The 17,739-nt window shown below is 42.7% G+C and overlaps 1 long non-coding RNA gene across 1 annotated transcript in view; it reads left to right on the top strand.

Annotated features, from left to right (window-relative positions):
- LOC131475926 (uncharacterized) overlaps positions 1-17,739 on the top strand; it is an 85,510-nt gene that overhangs the window by 44,490 nt on the left and 23,281 nt on the right. The window lies entirely within an intron of this gene.

The raw sequence follows: 17,739 nt of genomic DNA, 5'->3' as shown, positions 1-17,739 counted from the left end.
AACCTCCTCTGTTAAGCCATCAGTCTTTCTGACCCTTGTAATTAGCACACAAAGCACACGGATGGAAGGAGCTAGCTTCAATTGGTCCCTGTGAGACTCCGGTCTCAGCCTACAAATAAGATATTGCCGCATAGACAGTATTTTACTGAAAGCAGAGAATAGATTTGTCTCCTGGCAGACACAGCAAATATTTCATCCAGGGTTTGCCTGTGGCTTAGAGCCTTGTTTGTATTAGTGCGCCTAAAAGTTGTTGGGAGCTTACAGTACATGTGGGAATACTTTCACGATATCAATTACTTCACACACACACAGATACTTGCAGAAATTCACACACACTCACTCACACACTTACTGCAAGCAATGAGACAAGAAAAAGAAGAAACAGGTTGGCAGCATTTAGGCAAATGACATAGCAACTGACTCTTGCTTTCTCTAATTGGCTGAATCTGTACTAATTCTGCTCTATTATGGTGGGAAATGAGCGTGGTGCTGCAGTGAGGTCCCCTCCCCTCCCATGGGGAGCAGGCAGCTCCACACAGTATGGCACACCCATCTTTCCTGGTACCCCCCACCAGCAGACCCCAGGGAGTGAAGGCCAGTCGGGTGAAATAATTGAATAACTAACAGCAGATCACAATTTGGCTGACACCAGCTCATTGAATACACAGGAATGCTTAGACAGCGCCGGCTGGCAAATGGTGAACTGCACGGGCGCAGGCGGAGTACGGTGGTGGATTGTGAGGAGAGTGGAAGTATTACTTAGCCACCAGGGGGCGACTCCACTGGTTGCAAGAAGAGGTCTGTTTGAATTTAGGTCTATGATAAAAGAAGCCTGCAACTCTCTTGATTTACAACATCAGCAAACTCCACTTTCCTGTGGAGTTAATGGTGCCGATCTTTAATTTCAGCTCTTCTCCAATAGCAGAAATGTCAGCTTTGTAATTTAGAATATAATAGACGATCGACACCAGTGTCAATGACTAATACTTTCAATAGGTGCCTGGTTTGCAGGTGGATTTCAGGTTGCAGTCACGGTGTTGGTCATTTCACTCATTTTCAAATGGATCCATTTTTATATACAGTGTACGGTTGTACTTTCAATCTTAACTCCAGTAAAGAAGTAAGAACAGAGGATAAAGCAGTGCAAACTCACAAGGGATTGATTTACCACTATGCTGATTTATCCTTATCATGTGTCTTAATGACTTTAATGACTCATGGAAAATAATGAAAGCAACTTAAAAGCTTTGAGAATCAAAGACACACTTTTTGAGGTCAGGGAGTTGTTGTTTTTTTTTCTCTCTCTTTGGAGTAAAGTAAAAGCCTGTGGAGTCCACTTAGGCTGAGCCTGCAGCACTGCATCCCTGCTCTTTGTCTTTGTTCCTGTGAAAAGGACAGGAAGTGAGTGGAAGTGTGGAGGAACTAGTTTACTTATTCATCAGGTTTTCAAGTTCCAGCCGACGCAAAGTTTCACAGGGATGATAAATGGCATCTGAAGGCCTAGGTGGACGGGGAAGGGGAGGAGGTAAATAATGGAGCAGCCTGACAAACAAAGGAGGCTCCATGATGCATTGTCTGAATGTGAAACAAAGCCACAGGTGTGTGTGTGTGTGTGTGTGAGAGAGTGAGCATGTGCGCGCGCATGTGTGTGTGTGCGTGCATCTGAGGAGGCACTGAAAACTTTCCTTGTCTCTCAATCGCTGCCAGAACCCAGCGCCCATGGATGGAGGAATGTTTACGGCAGCTTTTTGAAGTGAACCTTGCAGATCCTGCACCTCTATGAAGTGATGGTGTGGACCAAGTCAGGCAGGGACAGAAAACGGAATAAATAAATATATAAATGTGGGAGCGTCCCTCCAGAGTGGAAATGTAACTCTAATGCAGCAGGAGGAGGTGGACAGAAAAGCTATTAAGGCTAAGCGAGGGCCTGGGGTCCACTCAAGTTTTACACTCCTACTCAGGGCTGCACTGTGTATCCCTGATACACACACACACACACAACCTCCTCTTCCAGCTTCGTTCCATCTGAACTCTTTCTCAGCGCTGAGCTGAGCAGACTCAAGGAAACGGTTCATTTAAATGTACATAATTTGCTCTCGAAGGCTCACTCTTGGTCTCACTGTTCCCCCGTGGTGCCGCTAGAGAAACAGCTCAGAGGAGTCAGACAGAGGGAAGAGATTTTATCATGTAAGAATTCACTGGACTGGGCAGAAACACTGGCTGCTTAAAAGCTGGTGAGAGCTTCAGGTACACTGGACATTTATTCCCTGGAGGCTTCCATGCCAACATGTGTTTTTATCTTCTTTGGCCACTAGATTCCTCCGTACAAGGCAGGCCTAAACACACTGGCCGGCTTTTACTTGTGTAAGGTGTGGACACTTCATTTAGTCAAGAACAGATACTGTGAAGCCAGGGTGAGTCATTTGTTTCAGTGAACACTGAAATCAAATTCACATGCAGAACAAAAAAGATGTCTGTTGCTCTTGCTGTGTTGTAATACATGCAGTGATTTAATTCAGACTTCAATTCAATTGTATTTGTATAGCGTCAAATCACAACATTCATTATCCCAAGGCTCCGTACATAGTGAGGCAAACACCTTCACAATATTATAGAAAGAAGAGAAACCCGGCAGTTCACACAAGGAGCAAACATGAGGCATCAGTGGAGAGAAAACAGGAAGGAGTCTCTGACAGCACCAGACTCAAAGATGTGCAGCCATCTGCCTAGACAGGTGGGGGTGAAATGGGGGACAGAGGTAGGTAAAGACAGAAGAAAGAGTGCTATAATGTCATTACATACAGGCAGCAGCAGAGATTGCTGATTAAAAAAAGTATACAGATATCATCGCTTTCATTGGCTAAATGGACTCAACACTAGAGAAGCATACACAGCTGAGGCAGAGGAATGACACCCGTTAAAAATGGAAAGGTTATCTTAATTATCTGACACACTGAGCAAACAGATGGCACACTGTAGGTGTGTGTAAGGCCCTGTTCAGACCTGGGATTATAGCACCCGTCCTCGGTGATTTGAACGCATGCAGACAGCCTTAAGTAGGACTCTTCACACCTGGCATTAGATGCGTCTCTTGTGACCGTACGAGAGTGGATGTGACGTCCCTGACCTTTATTTAAATCCACACTGAAGTCATGACTGTGTGCAAGAACAAAATTATAGTGTTTTTTTTTTTTTTTCTTTTAACAAGATTAACTGTAGAGATGTGTCTGCTGTTAATGTGTGTGTCCAGACATCAGTGTGGGTATATAACAGAGAGAGAGATAATGAGTTTTGATTAGTGTAAAAAAAAAACAGACCCTGAAACTGCTGCGGGTCAGATGATGACAGGCGAGGAGGCGCTCTCTAATACATCCTGAATGCAGACTGCATTCAAGCAGTTCAGTAACGTGGTCATAACCTTCAAATGCAGGATCCGAGGACACACTCGGGACTGTTCAGACCTCTACTTGATTGGATCACTCAGAACAGACGCTGAAACCTGGTCTAAGTCAGCTAATCAGCATTTTTCACGATCTATTTGAATGGTTTTCATTAGAAAGAAACACAAATAGCTGATTGCTTTTGTAGATTTAATGTCATTTTGATTGAATTTGGGTTGTGGGATTGCAGCCAACTGATACCCACCCATACAAATACAAAGAAATCAGTAGTTGGATATATTGTACACTACAGGGTGAGAGGCATGCAGCTCAGGATGAGAAGAGGAAGACAGGACAGACGGGGATTGGAAGATACTGGGAAGCATTTTGGCCTTTGTCAAAGTCAACACTTGACCTTCTGCGGATCGGGATATGATTGTGTTGACTATGTAGCACAGACGCTCGCCGGCGTTAGTGAAGGACGTCAGAATGTCAGTCATGTGTTTGCTCGCTTCAGTGTGTGAGGGTTTTCACAACCTCTGGATTTATACGGGCTCCGTCTGTACACTGAGCCTGACCTGCATTAGGCAGAGGGAGCAAGCGGAGCTTTGCACGTTTGTCTGGTCCCCGCGAACAAAGTAAACAAAGCATGCGAATCCTCATAATTGATTCCGTTTGAGCTCAGTCAACTCGCATTAAATAATGAGTAAACAACTCGGAGGATAAAAGACACGTCGTCAAATCCGGCAAAAGTGTGTCTGTGCTAAAAAGCAGAGATCAAATGAACAGACCCGGCACCAAATCACTGGTGTATTTGTTTGACTTAAAGCCCGAGAGGGTAAAAAAATAAATGTGCTGATACGTGAAAAGGTTCAAAAGTTAATGGTGCTGGTGTACACTGCTCACAACTTTGCAATAAAATACAAGTCAGGAAAATGCCCTCCTGTGTGCTGTCAAAATTCAGACTACTCTCCCCTGAGCAAAAAGATATATATATATATACATACAGTATATATATATATATATATATATATATCTATTTATGCTCTCTCACTCACTACAAATCGGTTTCCCATCGCTTGTTTGTGTGCCGTCATCGACAGGAGCTTTGTGACACGCTATGGCTGTGATAACTTGTGAATGTTGGTAATGTCTGTGCAGAGCTCTAAAAAGCCGTTTGATCTGTTTTCAGCATTTTTGAAGAAAGAGAAGAGGTCTGATGGGTGTCATGTTTATTTGAAACCTTTATGATTCCATATTCCAAATGCAAGGTTTTTAACTTTGAATTTTTTACAACCTCCTACCATAATTTTGTATTTGCAAAGGCGTGTAGGAGCCGCAGCACAAAGCTCGCCTTTAAAGTCAAAACTCCCGGGACTCACACGAGTCTAAACAGTTAGAAGAGAAAAGTTTTCAGCAGGATTATGAATGTTTATTTGTAAAAACAAAGAGGACAAATCACCAGACCGTATACAGTTGTACAACAGCCATGCTCCAATTAGCCACAGCATTAAAACTGTCAAGGTTGTGGCTTATTGGTATGTATAGAATATGCATTAAATACAAATGAGTATCTCATCAGTAGTAATAGTGATCAGTGTTAAGGGTCAAACAGTGTACAAGAGTAAAAGATTTCCAGCTAATTATTATGGATTACTTACCTCTGTTTGAAAACTTTAAGGTCCCTCCTCTGAGAGACAGGTCTGTTCTCTCTCTAAATGAGATGAATTATATTAATAATGTGCACATAATTGAACCAAAGTGTATCCACTGTTGCACCAGTGGAGGGAAAAGCCTCCCAGTAATGTAATGAACACATTCAACTCTTTTTGTAATGTGCATGTTCTTTTGTTTTTTTTAGCATGACAGGGAAACACAAGCAGATGCAAGACTCTTTAAATTGGATTTCTTCAAATCAAACAAAATCTTCATCATTTATTTCACTCACTCATCTTCTACCACTTTATCCTCCTGAGGGTTTTTTCAACAAGATTTCTGATCGTTTTAGCTTCTTAAATGTGAATATTTTCTGGTTTCTTTGCTCGATATAACAAATACGTCATTAAAATGGAATCATTTTCGTTTGTGGACAAAGCAAGACATTTGAGAACCTCATTATTTCCACTTTTGACAAACATTGATCAATATTTTTCTAAATTTTCTGACATTTTATGGACCAAACGATTACACGATTCATCAAGAAAATACTCGACAGATTAATCGATTATGAACATAACTGTTAGCTGCAGCTGTAGGTGACATAGGATGAAAGGCGGAGTACAGGGACACACAACCCTTTACTCTCACACTCACACTCACCGTCAATTGAGAGTGTTCAATTTGTCTAATCCTTAAATCTGCATGTTTTTTGGACTGTGGTAGGAAACCGGAGAACATGCAAACTCATTTAATTCACATAGATCATAAATACAGATACAGTCCCTTCAGACACCCAGATGACAAATATACACTAGCTTACATAACACTCTGTATTCACTATAATAATCCACTCTATCTACATTTGTTAGTGTAATATGGATCAAATGACTGAAATCTGGCTGAAACCCTAAAACTACGACACAATACCATGATGTGATTCAACTGCTGTGTAATATGCCATTCACATGCGAAAATGAAAGTGTCTGAGACGCATTCATGACACAAACAGATGGTCAAAATGTGTAAATGAGTCCAGTTGTTGTGGGCTCAGTTTTAATTAAAGCTGCAATAAGCAAATTAATATCGTTAGTGCTGCTCTCTCTCGCTCTCTCTCTTAGGTCCCGGTTTTACGACACCTGACGAGAGACGCTGACATCTGTCTTTAGCCTGAGATAACTTGTAAGAGCGAGCAGCACAGATGGCTTCCTCTGGCCATCTGCAGTTCCAAAGACAACGCTGATGTTTCACCCAGCTATTAATACAAACTGTTTGCTTGTCCTCTGCCATTAGTGCTGCTGCAATAGCATCCCTGCAATTTAGCTTTTGCACATTGTTTTGATAATGCAAAAAAAAAATGACTAAATGGACCAAAATAACCCAAATAGTTGAAAATTGTAGCTCATGTGGATGGAATATAATTGTGTTTATTCATCAGTGGGGTGAATGCATTGTTTGACTCATTCTTCGAGAAATTCACAAAAAAGGCCCCATTTTGTATTTTCACTTTCCCTGGACCTCTCAGAAGTGAGGCTTTCAAAACATGTCTTCATTTCATATCATACACAAGCGTAACATGAGTAACTTTGGGCAATCACATGGTTTTAGTTGACAATAGTAATTTTTCACATTTCCGTATAGTAATTAGTCAAGGCTTGTCCCCGCCTCCATGCAGGAACACAGTCAGCAGCTGCTGCTGCAAAGCCAAACAACACAAGTATACAGTATAGACGGTTACTTTGGCTGCAACGGAGTCCAATTCATCACTTAAAGAAAAAAGAACACTGAAAATATCATTTGCATTTTTATTTGCACTTCATTCTTTTTAGTTAATGCTGAATATAGAGGAAAAAAAAATGGTGTTCTTTGCTGCAGAATCTGCATTTATATCTTTGCATGATCACTTCAAGTTAACATGTTCATACACTGTGTAAATGTGTATGAGTTTAGATTAGACTGTTGAACTGCTGAACCTGGAAGTGTATTTTTACTTGGCACTGTGATGCCACAACGTGTTCTCGATGAATCTATTACTCGTTCGGTCCATAAAATGTCTGAAAACGTTGATCGGTGTTTTGTCCACAAACCAAAATGATGAAGGTTTAATGATTTCTTTGTTGTATGGAGCAAAGAAATCTCACAATATTTACATTTAAGAAGATAAAAAAGATGCATTTATTACCATAATAGTTTAGCGATTGATTTGGAAATCGATTAGTTGTTGAGTTCATGCGACTGTCAACTTTACATAAGTCTCAGGAACAAGTGTTTTTATAAATTGTTATTGTTTTGTGTCTTTTAACATTTATTATGGATCCTGAAGGGAAACTCTCATTCATTTCTCTGTGCTTCTGTTGTGTGTACAACAAAATGACAATAACTCCTATTTAATTTGATCAAAAAATTAGGATTGTACTAAACCTATAGCGGCGTAGAGTAGAACTGAGTGGAGTACAATTCTAATGTCCCACAGGGGCAATTTGTTTTCTACAGCTGTGCAAATACATACAGAACAACACAGCGCGGTGCTGTCAGACTCCAATGGCAACTGTGAATTGTCCTTTGCAAAGTAACTTCTTAACCAGGTGAAAACAAGAGGAAATGTCATTGGCAGAAATGTTATTGGTCTAATTATTCTGATCTAGTTATTGGACTAGAGGGTCGCTGGTTCAAGTCCCCACCAGGGCAAAAGGGCTGGGGTACCCCTGAGCAAGGTATCCAACCCCCACTCAGTGTGTCTGCCCACTGCTCCTAATTCTAGGATGGGTCAAATGCAGATAAATAATTTCCCTAAGGGGATTAATAAAGTATAAGATTTAGATTTAGATTTAATGAGAGACGCAGAATTTTTGGGAACTCGGCTCCACCAACTCGCGCCGTTTTCAGTGTCGCTTTGACTCACCTTGGTTGGATTACAGCAAGTTTTTCTTAAAAGGTTTTGCATGTCACTGCGGCCACTGGGTGGACATACTGGTGACCGACCATCAGGAACCACCACAGAGACCCCGCGTGTTCTCCGAGTGCTCTCTCTTTTCACCTCCTTCCATCTGCCCACTTCCCTCAGGTCGCTCTCTGAACGACTCATTGTCTTCCAGACAGTTATTGTAACAACTTAGTTTGGTGCCTCTGAGTCATTTCATTTCTAAATGATTACTGTCACCGACAGTCTAATTAAGATGTGTTATTGTCTGTGGAGTTGTTTTTTCTTTTTTCTTCTATTAATACAGAGAAGGGCAGATTTTCCAGCATCTTTTTATAGTCCATGTCTACATTCAGTCCGTCTAGAAAGCACATGCTCAATTAGCTGTTACAAATAATCTGGCCTTTTGGCTGAAACACTCTCATCGTTGCCAAACTTTGCCAGCTGTCATGGCAACGCGCGATTCCGCTGACATTTTGAGTCGGGTGTGTTTATCACCTCACGCCCTCCGTGCTATGTACACCTCTGACATTTTCGGAATGGGCGGAGCTGGCACTGTGTACACAAGCGGCTCTGCTTCAGGCTCAGTGTGTGTGTGTGTGTGTGTTGGCTAATGAACAATGTACTGTATGCTCATGTGTATGCATGTGTATGTAGATCGATGTGCCCGTTCCCCCTTTCCGGAGTCGCTCTCACACTTAAGCTGTCGCATCACATCTTAAAGCCAAGTGAGCAGTCGTACCGTGTTAGTTTTTTTTTCCTTCTTTCTATCTGTTTTAGAACCGCTATGAATAACTTAACCGCGTCTGAGTGATTCATCTTATCTAATAACGTGAGGGGAAAAAAAGAGCCATTGTATGAGTGTCTTTTCGCATGCATGTGTGCAGACCTTGTGCTTAAACTTCTCACTCAGTAATTGAAAACTGAATAGAACCGGGAAGTTGTGGGCTCATGGCTCATGGCCTAATTTGGCAGATGGCTCACTGAATCTCTCCGTGGAACCATTCCCTCAAGTGTGTGTGTGGAGTTCTGCTTGTATAACTCCTCCGAGACAAAGACTCCTCAAAGTGTCCTCTTAACGATTCAATTTTACATCAGGATCAGCACTGGAAGGTGGAAGTCGGATAACAGTTTGGGGTCTTGGTGTTGGTTTATTCTATTTTTCTTTTTCTTTACCTCTCCCCCCCCCCCCATGTGGTCTCCTTCACCTTGCAGGGGCTCATTAACTCCTCTGTTTACGTTTATTCCCAGGCAATCTACCAGGTTAATGTCTTCTCTTTAGGAGATGTCATCCCGAGCGTTTGCTGTTGTCTCTGGAGTTGGACATGTGTTCAGTGTCTGTGAATCCACCCAGTGGAACAGCAAAACTCGTCTATTAGCACTATTTGGAGTTTGCAGTTCGCTCACTCATGCAAGAATTAGTTTCTTTTGCACTATTTCAAAATGTTGTTTTGAGGGTTTGAGGGTTTCCTCTGTGTCTCTGTGGCCAGGAGTCCCCGTGGTCTCTCGACTGTCCTCCAATGAAAATAACAGCAATCTGGCACCTTGGGTGTAGTAGTAGCTTCAATGAGGATTCCTCCGGCAGTTTGCTCAGAGGTTAAAGCATCGTTCTTGGGTGTGACTGACGTTAGTCTTTGGCTGCCCTGGCCTTTTGTGCCTCGTTGAGTTGAAAAATACCGGTGCGCTAAAACGTAACTATGGGTCGTATTCAGGGGTCGTTCAAAACGACCTGTAGTTATGTTTCAGTTGGTTGGTTCCGTGGTTGTGCGTGATAACTTTACTGGAAAGCATCCAGAAAATACAGGAAAGTCGTTTTCTGGGGGGAAAAAAAAACAGCTACTACAGGCGATACAATATGGACAGGTTAGTGTGACCTATCCTGACTCTTGAAGAGTAGAACACTGAAAATATCTGCTGTTGAAACCGCTCTATTGCGCCAGGTTTATTCAAGACATGTTTGAACACTGCATACACCGGTCGCTAAAAAATAAAACAGTCTTTCAGTCACATCGTTCCAATCCAAATGTCAGTAATCACAGAATTTCACAGACACGGAAAACATCAAAAGCTGGCGGTGCCTGTGAGACTTGCGCGCAGTATATCCAGGTCGCAAAGATAAAGCAGGGCTTTTTCTTTGTACCTCTCTGGCAATAATGTAACTAACAAAACAGAAAATGATGGCTGGTTGCCAGCGGCAGCCAGGAAATGCATTGTATCAGTGACCTCACAACATCCTCACAAGTTTGCTGTTGAAGTACGAGAGAGAGAGAAAGAGACAGCGAGCGAGAGCACTGTGGAGTCTGAACATATGGCATTTGAAAAGAATGAATCATCGCTATAAACCTTTAAGTGGCACATTTTCATGTTCTACACACAATTCATTGTTATAGCACATGACAGAGAGAGATGAGACGAGACGAGACGAGACAAACTGTAGGTGAATGCTTAGTCATGGGCTTAAGCACGCCGCCGTGTCCAAATGTACTTGTCTGGCTTTTTTAACGTCATACTCTGTTTCTAAATGAATATTGGCTTGGAGTATAAAGTGTTAATAAACCAACCGGCCGATATACAATCATCAATAATGATGATGATAATAAGAAGGGGTCTTTGATGTGTCTCGTGTTTTTTATGTTGGTACAATAAACGTGCTCATACGAGTGCGTTCGTTTGTACGCCAAATTCTAAATGACAGACTTCCTGTTGAGTCGAGGCCCTGGTCCCATTGGACTCTTTTGTTCGTCTTGGCCTATAACATGTTCCCAACAAGTTTTGTCAAATTTAAAAAACATCCTCGTTTCACCGAGGACTATGACGACATCGCGTTTTCTCCAGAACTGACCTCCACACAAAATTTCCAGAGTTTTTATTTGTGCAATGACATGGATTAATAATAATCTGCAGGACAACACTTCTGTGCCCTAATGATAATAATAATAATAGTTGGAATAGAAATATAGCAACATTTCTTGAAATAAACAACATTCTAACTATTCAGTGTTGGGAAAGGTAAGGAACCTACTCCTTTTTTTTCTTTCCTTTTAAGATCCCAGGAAGGGACTATGTCACTGGGTGTCCTCACAACTATAGAAAAACAAAAGTGCGTGTGTTTGTGCGTATACACCTGTGCAGCTGCACACCTTTCACTTCAGTATGAAACCCCCATTTTCTTTAGTCAATCTGTTAATGACTGTAATTTCCCCTCGTGTTGTCCTCACATTCCGGGGACGGCGGTGTCGGCGGAGTCATTGTTGGGCCCCACAGACTCTCTCCTCCTTTCTCTCCTCCTTTCCCTCCTCCTTTCTCTCCTCCTCTCATCTGTGTCGTCTTTATTTAGTAGGAGTTCTGCGTTCATGAGCAGGTTGTGTGTGAGCGTCTCCCAGCGTGCCTCGCAGCAGCCAATGCCCCGCACTGACACGTGTCTGTACGTGTTAATCACGGATGTCTATTTCCCTCCCACTCCGGACTCCTCCAGACCTCCCATGGCTCTTGTTCTCCCTCTCTCTCTCTCTCTCTCTCTCTCCCTCCCTCCCTCTCTCCCTGAGTCTCCCTGCCCAGAACCAGGGCAGCACAGGTGACGGCATGACTCGCATGTAACACGACCGTCAGACTGAAGACGGCAAACCGAGCTAAAATAGTGGAGTTATTACTCAGAAGGAGCAGATTGCTCAAAGTCTTCAAAGAATCTGGTGACTTTTTTTCTTCTTCTTCTTTTTTTATTAGAAGTTTTGCACGATTACGTTATCTCCCTCAGACACTTTGTGGAGGTTTTTTTTCTGTGTTATTCACAATATCTCAATTTGCCAGCAGAAGATGACTACCTACTCTTGCTGCTCTGTATCTTATCTGCATCCTAATGTTTGAAATCTATCCTGTTTGGGTGGGAGTAAATGTGGAGGGTAATATCTCCTCTTTGACATCTGGCATCGGCAATTCTGAGCTTCTCCACCTCACTGCGGTTATTGCTGTAGGGCCTCGCCGCTCCGTCTGATGTCCGCTCACGCAAAAACACCGCCGAACACACCAGCATGTACTCGCACACAAAATACAAGGCTCGCCGCAATTGGAGTCATGTGGTGTGAGCGTACCACCTCCCACGATTTGAACCAATGGAGGGTCATGCTGTAGATGAAGAAAACATACTTGCATTGCTGCAACTTTCAAATGTACTTCACCATCCTGCACAGTATTTGACTGTACATTTACAGTCAATTACTGTGTGCATTTACGGTCAATTATAGTAAATTGTCACAGTAGTTAAAGTAAATGGCTGTAAATTGACAGCTGTTTTATTACATGTCAGTATTAAGCCATAAACCGTGCTGTAACTACACAGTTGTGCCATATATTACTTTGATGTAGCGGTTTCTATCAGCAGAAATACAGTTTAACTGTGTCTTCGCAGTATTTTCTTGTATAAATACGTAAAAAAAAAAAAAAAAAATTAAAAAAAAAGAATCACTGCCCTGTTTCCTGTTATAGTCATGCATAAAGTCATTTCACAACAAAACACAACAACGCATTATTATAATCTGAATAATCCCTCTTAAAGCCTGTGAAATTATAATGATGTCATTTAAAAACTGACAGTAATCGCGTGTAAAAATCCTGGGAATAAACAATGAATCATTTATAGCGCGTTGTAATCCGTGCGCTCGTTTTGTTATAGTTTGAACGTGAAGCTTTTACATTTCTTATTTGCATGAAATATTAAGTTGTGGATGTTGTTGTTTAATCCACTAAATAAAAAGAAAACACTTCTCAATTGCATGTCCTCATTCTGCACAAACATTAGCACATTTGGCAGCTGTTTGCCGACAAATTTGTTTGTTTTTTTTTGTCTTGGCTACATAATTGAATACCATTAATGCAGTGAGTGCTGCCTTGTAGCTAAGAAATGGTTTGATCTTTGTTTAAAGTGTGTCAGCTTTTTAGCCCTATTAGGAGTTTGTTCTTCTTTTGGGGTTGTGCGCAAAACACTCGGAAGACAGCACTTTAAAAGGTCACTAATGCACTCTGCTTGCTGAAGGGGGGTGAGAAAAAAAAAAAAAGGCATGTTGGATGTTTGTTTGTTCCGTTTTATCTCTCTTTATAGTGAGTTCTCTGGAGATGTGGCTATACAACATGTGAGGATACTGTGTTATTTCCTCTGTGGAGGAGGAGGAGGAGGAGGAGGAGGAGGAGTAGTGATAAACATTTAGCGCCCAGCATCCTGTCTGCAGTGTAAAAGTGTCGGCACAGGCTGTGGTTAGAAGAAAAATAAGAGGACAGAGGATGTTGTGAGTCAAAGTCAGAAACATGAAGGAGGGTCTTAAATGTCGTGTCGTTGTAGCCCGGAATATGTCGATTGTGTTTAGTGGAGCAGCAGAGTGGGATCACGGGCGTCGCACTGACCGAGGGTGGGCCTGCAGATAACAGCCTGGACAGCTCAGCTCGGTGCTACCGCCGCGTGACTGCAGAGCGCACCTGGACTGGCAGCTCCAGACCACGCAGGGGAAAAACTGGGAAAGGCTTCCTCCTCAGCCGCGACCCAAACTGACAAAAGGAATCATGTGCAGTGGTCAGCGCATGCACAGCCGGGGCTGACAGCGGGAATGTGTGACTGCACTATCACACAGAGGTTCCCGCGTGTGTGTGTGTGTGTGTGTGTGCAGGAGAACCTCAGCTGTCCTGCTTTCCTAACCTTTGTGTTTGTCATACCGGGTTAAAGGCAAGACACAGGGAGGAGAAAATAAGTAAAAAATGAAGAAAGAAAGAAAAACACTTGAAGAAGTTGAAGTTAGCAGGGCAAGATCTGGCCAAATTTTCACCAAAAGTGATGGTAATGTTTTATCCACCATGTCCGCTGTTGTTGGGTGCACCGACGACTTCATAGATGCCGTTTTATTTGTGCTACAGAGTCTGACCAGTGACTGCACACTCTAGGCTCTAGATCTGGAAGTACATTACCCATTATCTCCACTGATGTTTCAGGAAGTCCAGCAACAATATTAAGTGTCACATCATAATATATGATTTGGAGCAAAGGAGTGTTAGAAATAAGAAAAAGATTTAAGTATATAAGTGTTAATGAGCTACACAGCCCATAAACCAATCTGATTCCTTTTCAACAGCAACTTCCAGCTTCTTCTTAAATGTACTCCTGTTATAGTGTTGCAGTGCATTATAGTTTGTAGTTTGTGAATGATCGAAATAACCCATAGCCAACATTATTTTCAAAGTTATAGGATTGTGACCTGATTGTTACACAATCTCAGAGTTTGTAGTGAGTTGACCTTGGATTTTTGCAAGAATATGGCTTATTTTCAGAAAGGAAAATACATTTTTTCATCTATTGCTGGTAGATTTTAGGAACATACTGTACATCATGCATTCAATACATTATCCCATTAGTAGCCTGTCGTGTACTTTTTTTTTCTGTTTGGAGATAACAGCGGTGACATGGCATTTTTTTACCCCGTGTGTCAGATGAGCAAACACTCGTCATCCGCCAGACGCACGCTGAGGTAAAGACCTGGAGACGCTGCTGCACAGGACCTGCAGTGCAGTGAGCTGTGTAAACAGACGTCAGGTCAGCTAGAATACTGCAAATAAACAAGTGACGAGTGACACACTCGTGTAGTCATTTTCTGAATGAAACTGTACATCAGATCATTCTAAACCGCTTTGAAATCCATCATAAATGCTTTATAGTCATTTCCCCCCAATGTGTTCTGTTGGGAAAGTTTTATTACATGTGTAATAATGACTGTGCTGCACAGGCGTGTCATATTCTGTAAAAAACTAAATCTGTCAAATTTTACATGACTAGGACAGTGACAGTCTGATATGCATCTCCTCTCATGAGTTGTGTTTATTTTGGTCCGTGGTGGTGTTGTTGTTTTAGTTTCAGAAAACCACTGCACACTTTAACTGATCCTCTCCATATATCCGCAGGTATGACTCATCTGAGTTTCTGAATTTCCATTTTTACAGCTTTTTGCGACTAACTTTGTTGCTTCCTTTTGCAAAGCCAAATGAAACACGATATTCCCTTCTTTCACCACCTTTTTAAACACTTTTAAGTCAAACTAAATCAGGCCTTGTGTCAAACGCTAAAACACGCGGCTGGCGGACGCTTCAGTCCCAATCTTTCTTGATAACGTCTTCAAAATCACCCCAGAAATCATGTTCCAGCCATAAAACAGGACGTGTTCATTCCCATTCCCCCTATAGTGTGCATGTGGTTAGGTTTTTATAGCTTGGAGGGCGATGAACAGAATGATGCACATAGGGAAGTGTGCCTCCCTTAACGGCAAAGTAGTGCGGCCCAGCAAAGCAAACCATTGTCACATCCCATTCCTGCAAGGCCTGAAGAATGTCCAATCCTTGACACTTGTCCAATCCAAGCTATCTCAAGTTCTCTCCTCCAGCTTCACAATGGCTAATCTCTCCTGACACCTCACACAGCCACGACAGAGAACCACTCTACCCTGAAAACAATCCAGCCCTGCTCTCTACCCACCCCAAATCAGCAGCAGCAGCAGCAGCAGCAGCAGCAGCAGCAGCAGCAGCAGCAGCAGCAGCCCCCCTCTTCTTCTGTCTGCCCGTCTTCCTTCTATTTCTCTTTACCCTCCCCTCCCAAGCTATTCCTTCGCCATTACTTTTCTCTGTGGCCTACTCTTTCTCTCATGTCTCCATCTGTCTTTGTCAAACCATATTCCGCTCCTCTTCTATTTCGCTCAATCTCTCTACCCCTCCCCCCCCCCCCCCCCCCCCTCGTCTTTTCTCCTCCACCCGTCCTCGCTGGGTATATCACGCCTCTGTTGATGAGAATCTGTAAAAGAGACACTATGATTGCAGGGTGAGGAATAGCCTGCATTTCCTTAAGGACTCATCGGCATTCTGAAAGTGCATTTTACTCGACTGGGAGGATGTTGCCTAAGTCGGAGCGTCTTATCTCTGAGCGCACCTTTACAGACGGAGAGATGCTCCACAGGATCACTTTAGGTGCGAGTAGAAACACAGGCATCTTCCCGTAGAGACTCATTCACCCTAAAAATATTTAACTTTTTTAGAGCAAAGTAGAAATGAGGGACTGGCCATGGGGGATCTTGTTTTAATGTTTGTGCTGACAGCCCATTGTTAAAATTTATAGTTTAAACAGAGCAAGGAACACACACACACACACACACACACACATTTACAGCCATATTTACACTGTGGTTAGTAAAGGGCGCTTTCACACCAGGATCGTCCGCGGGACTTGGTTCGATTTGGGCAGGGAAAGTAGACCAAACGTCCTGGACAACCTCACACAGTTAAAACAGGTGGTTGTTTGGGGTGGGATTGCCCAAATACGAGCACTGGCCATGAAGAAAAGAAAGCATGAGGAAGAGGAGACCCTGGCTCGTGGATTGGCCAGGACGGAAAAACGGAAATCCATCCCCTTCAGTCTGGTTGTTCACCACAAAAACAAACAATGGAGCAACACCAAACTTATGCAGTTTTTTTTGTTTCTACTTTGGTTTGGTGTCCAAACTTAATTGGTGCATAGTCCGTTTCCATTTCCCACTAAAAATGAACTGCACCCATGTTTTTGCACACTATCCGAGGAAAGCGAACTCTCCAGTGTGAAAGCGCTCCTAAATCTCACAGAGACTTAATGAGACTTTCCTTATTATCCCTGACTGGGATTCAAGAATTGAGACAAGCCATTCAAAAAAATCCCATTTATTATTTAAATGTATTCAACAATTCCAAAAGATAAGATAGACAAACATGTCATAGATTTTTCATTTACAAGCTGTTTGTTTCTTCTCATCATATCTATATATATGTTCTCCTCCCCGCCCCACAGAGCACAATCTCATTGGCTGCTGAGTAAAATATCTGTCATTGGCTGTAGCACAGAAGAACTCGGAAAAAAAAGAACAATGTAGCTATGGCACGGCACATGCTAGAATGCAAACGCTCACTGGTATGCACGGACACACACACACACACACACACTCCCACGCGCAAACAGGCACGCACCACACACTCACAGAGACACACACACACACACAAACGTGCAGTCATAATAGGCCGAGTCAATCACCCAATCAGTTTCATTCTCAAGCAAGCTGTCAGGCCGCCACGTTGAGTAAATATTACCATAATTCCAGTGTGTCAGTGAATATGCAGCTAATGAATGGACGACATCCAGTGACGCTCGGAGACACTGAAACAGAGAAATTGCCCACTCACTGTTTCTGTGCCCGAACAAACCCCCCCCCCCCCCCCACCTCTCTACCTCCCCGCTGTCTCGCTTACGTGCGGCTCTTGATCTCTCTGTCTTTGTGACTTCCTTCAGAAGCCACATCCCTTTTTTTTTTTTTTTGCCGCACCACAAAAGAAGAAGAAGAAGAAGAAGGCTTGAAGGTCGGCACAGCGAGGAGGAAGAAAGAAGGGGCGACGCATGACCACGGAATCTGAACTCACGTGTTGCTTCATCTCATGGCGGCTTGTGCCGAGTCGAGCCTCTTACACGAGTAAACCTCAAAGAGTCGACTTGAATTCTACTTTTGATCCAAACGGCAGCAGAACACTGGTGTGTTTGTGAGAGTTTATTCTCTGTAATGAAAGGCTTCGGTTTTCAGATACATTAGAAGGTACAGTGCATGATATATTGTTATTCCCCACATGAACAATGTATATATAATTACCTTGCTATAACCAGTGATGAGGACAAACACCCGCCGCCATGAAAGGCCGACTTGAATTGTGATTCTGAAGATTTCCGAGCTGCATCACAAGTAACGT

Source organism: Solea solea, chromosome 16, assembly GCF_958295425.1.
Source record: "Solea solea chromosome 16, fSolSol10.1, whole genome shotgun sequence".
In the NCBI taxonomy this organism is placed as follows: Eukaryota; Metazoa; Chordata; class Actinopteri; order Pleuronectiformes; family Soleidae; genus Solea; species Solea solea.
Note: the sequence above shows the minus strand (reverse complement) of the source record. Positions and strands in the feature narration are given on the sequence as shown.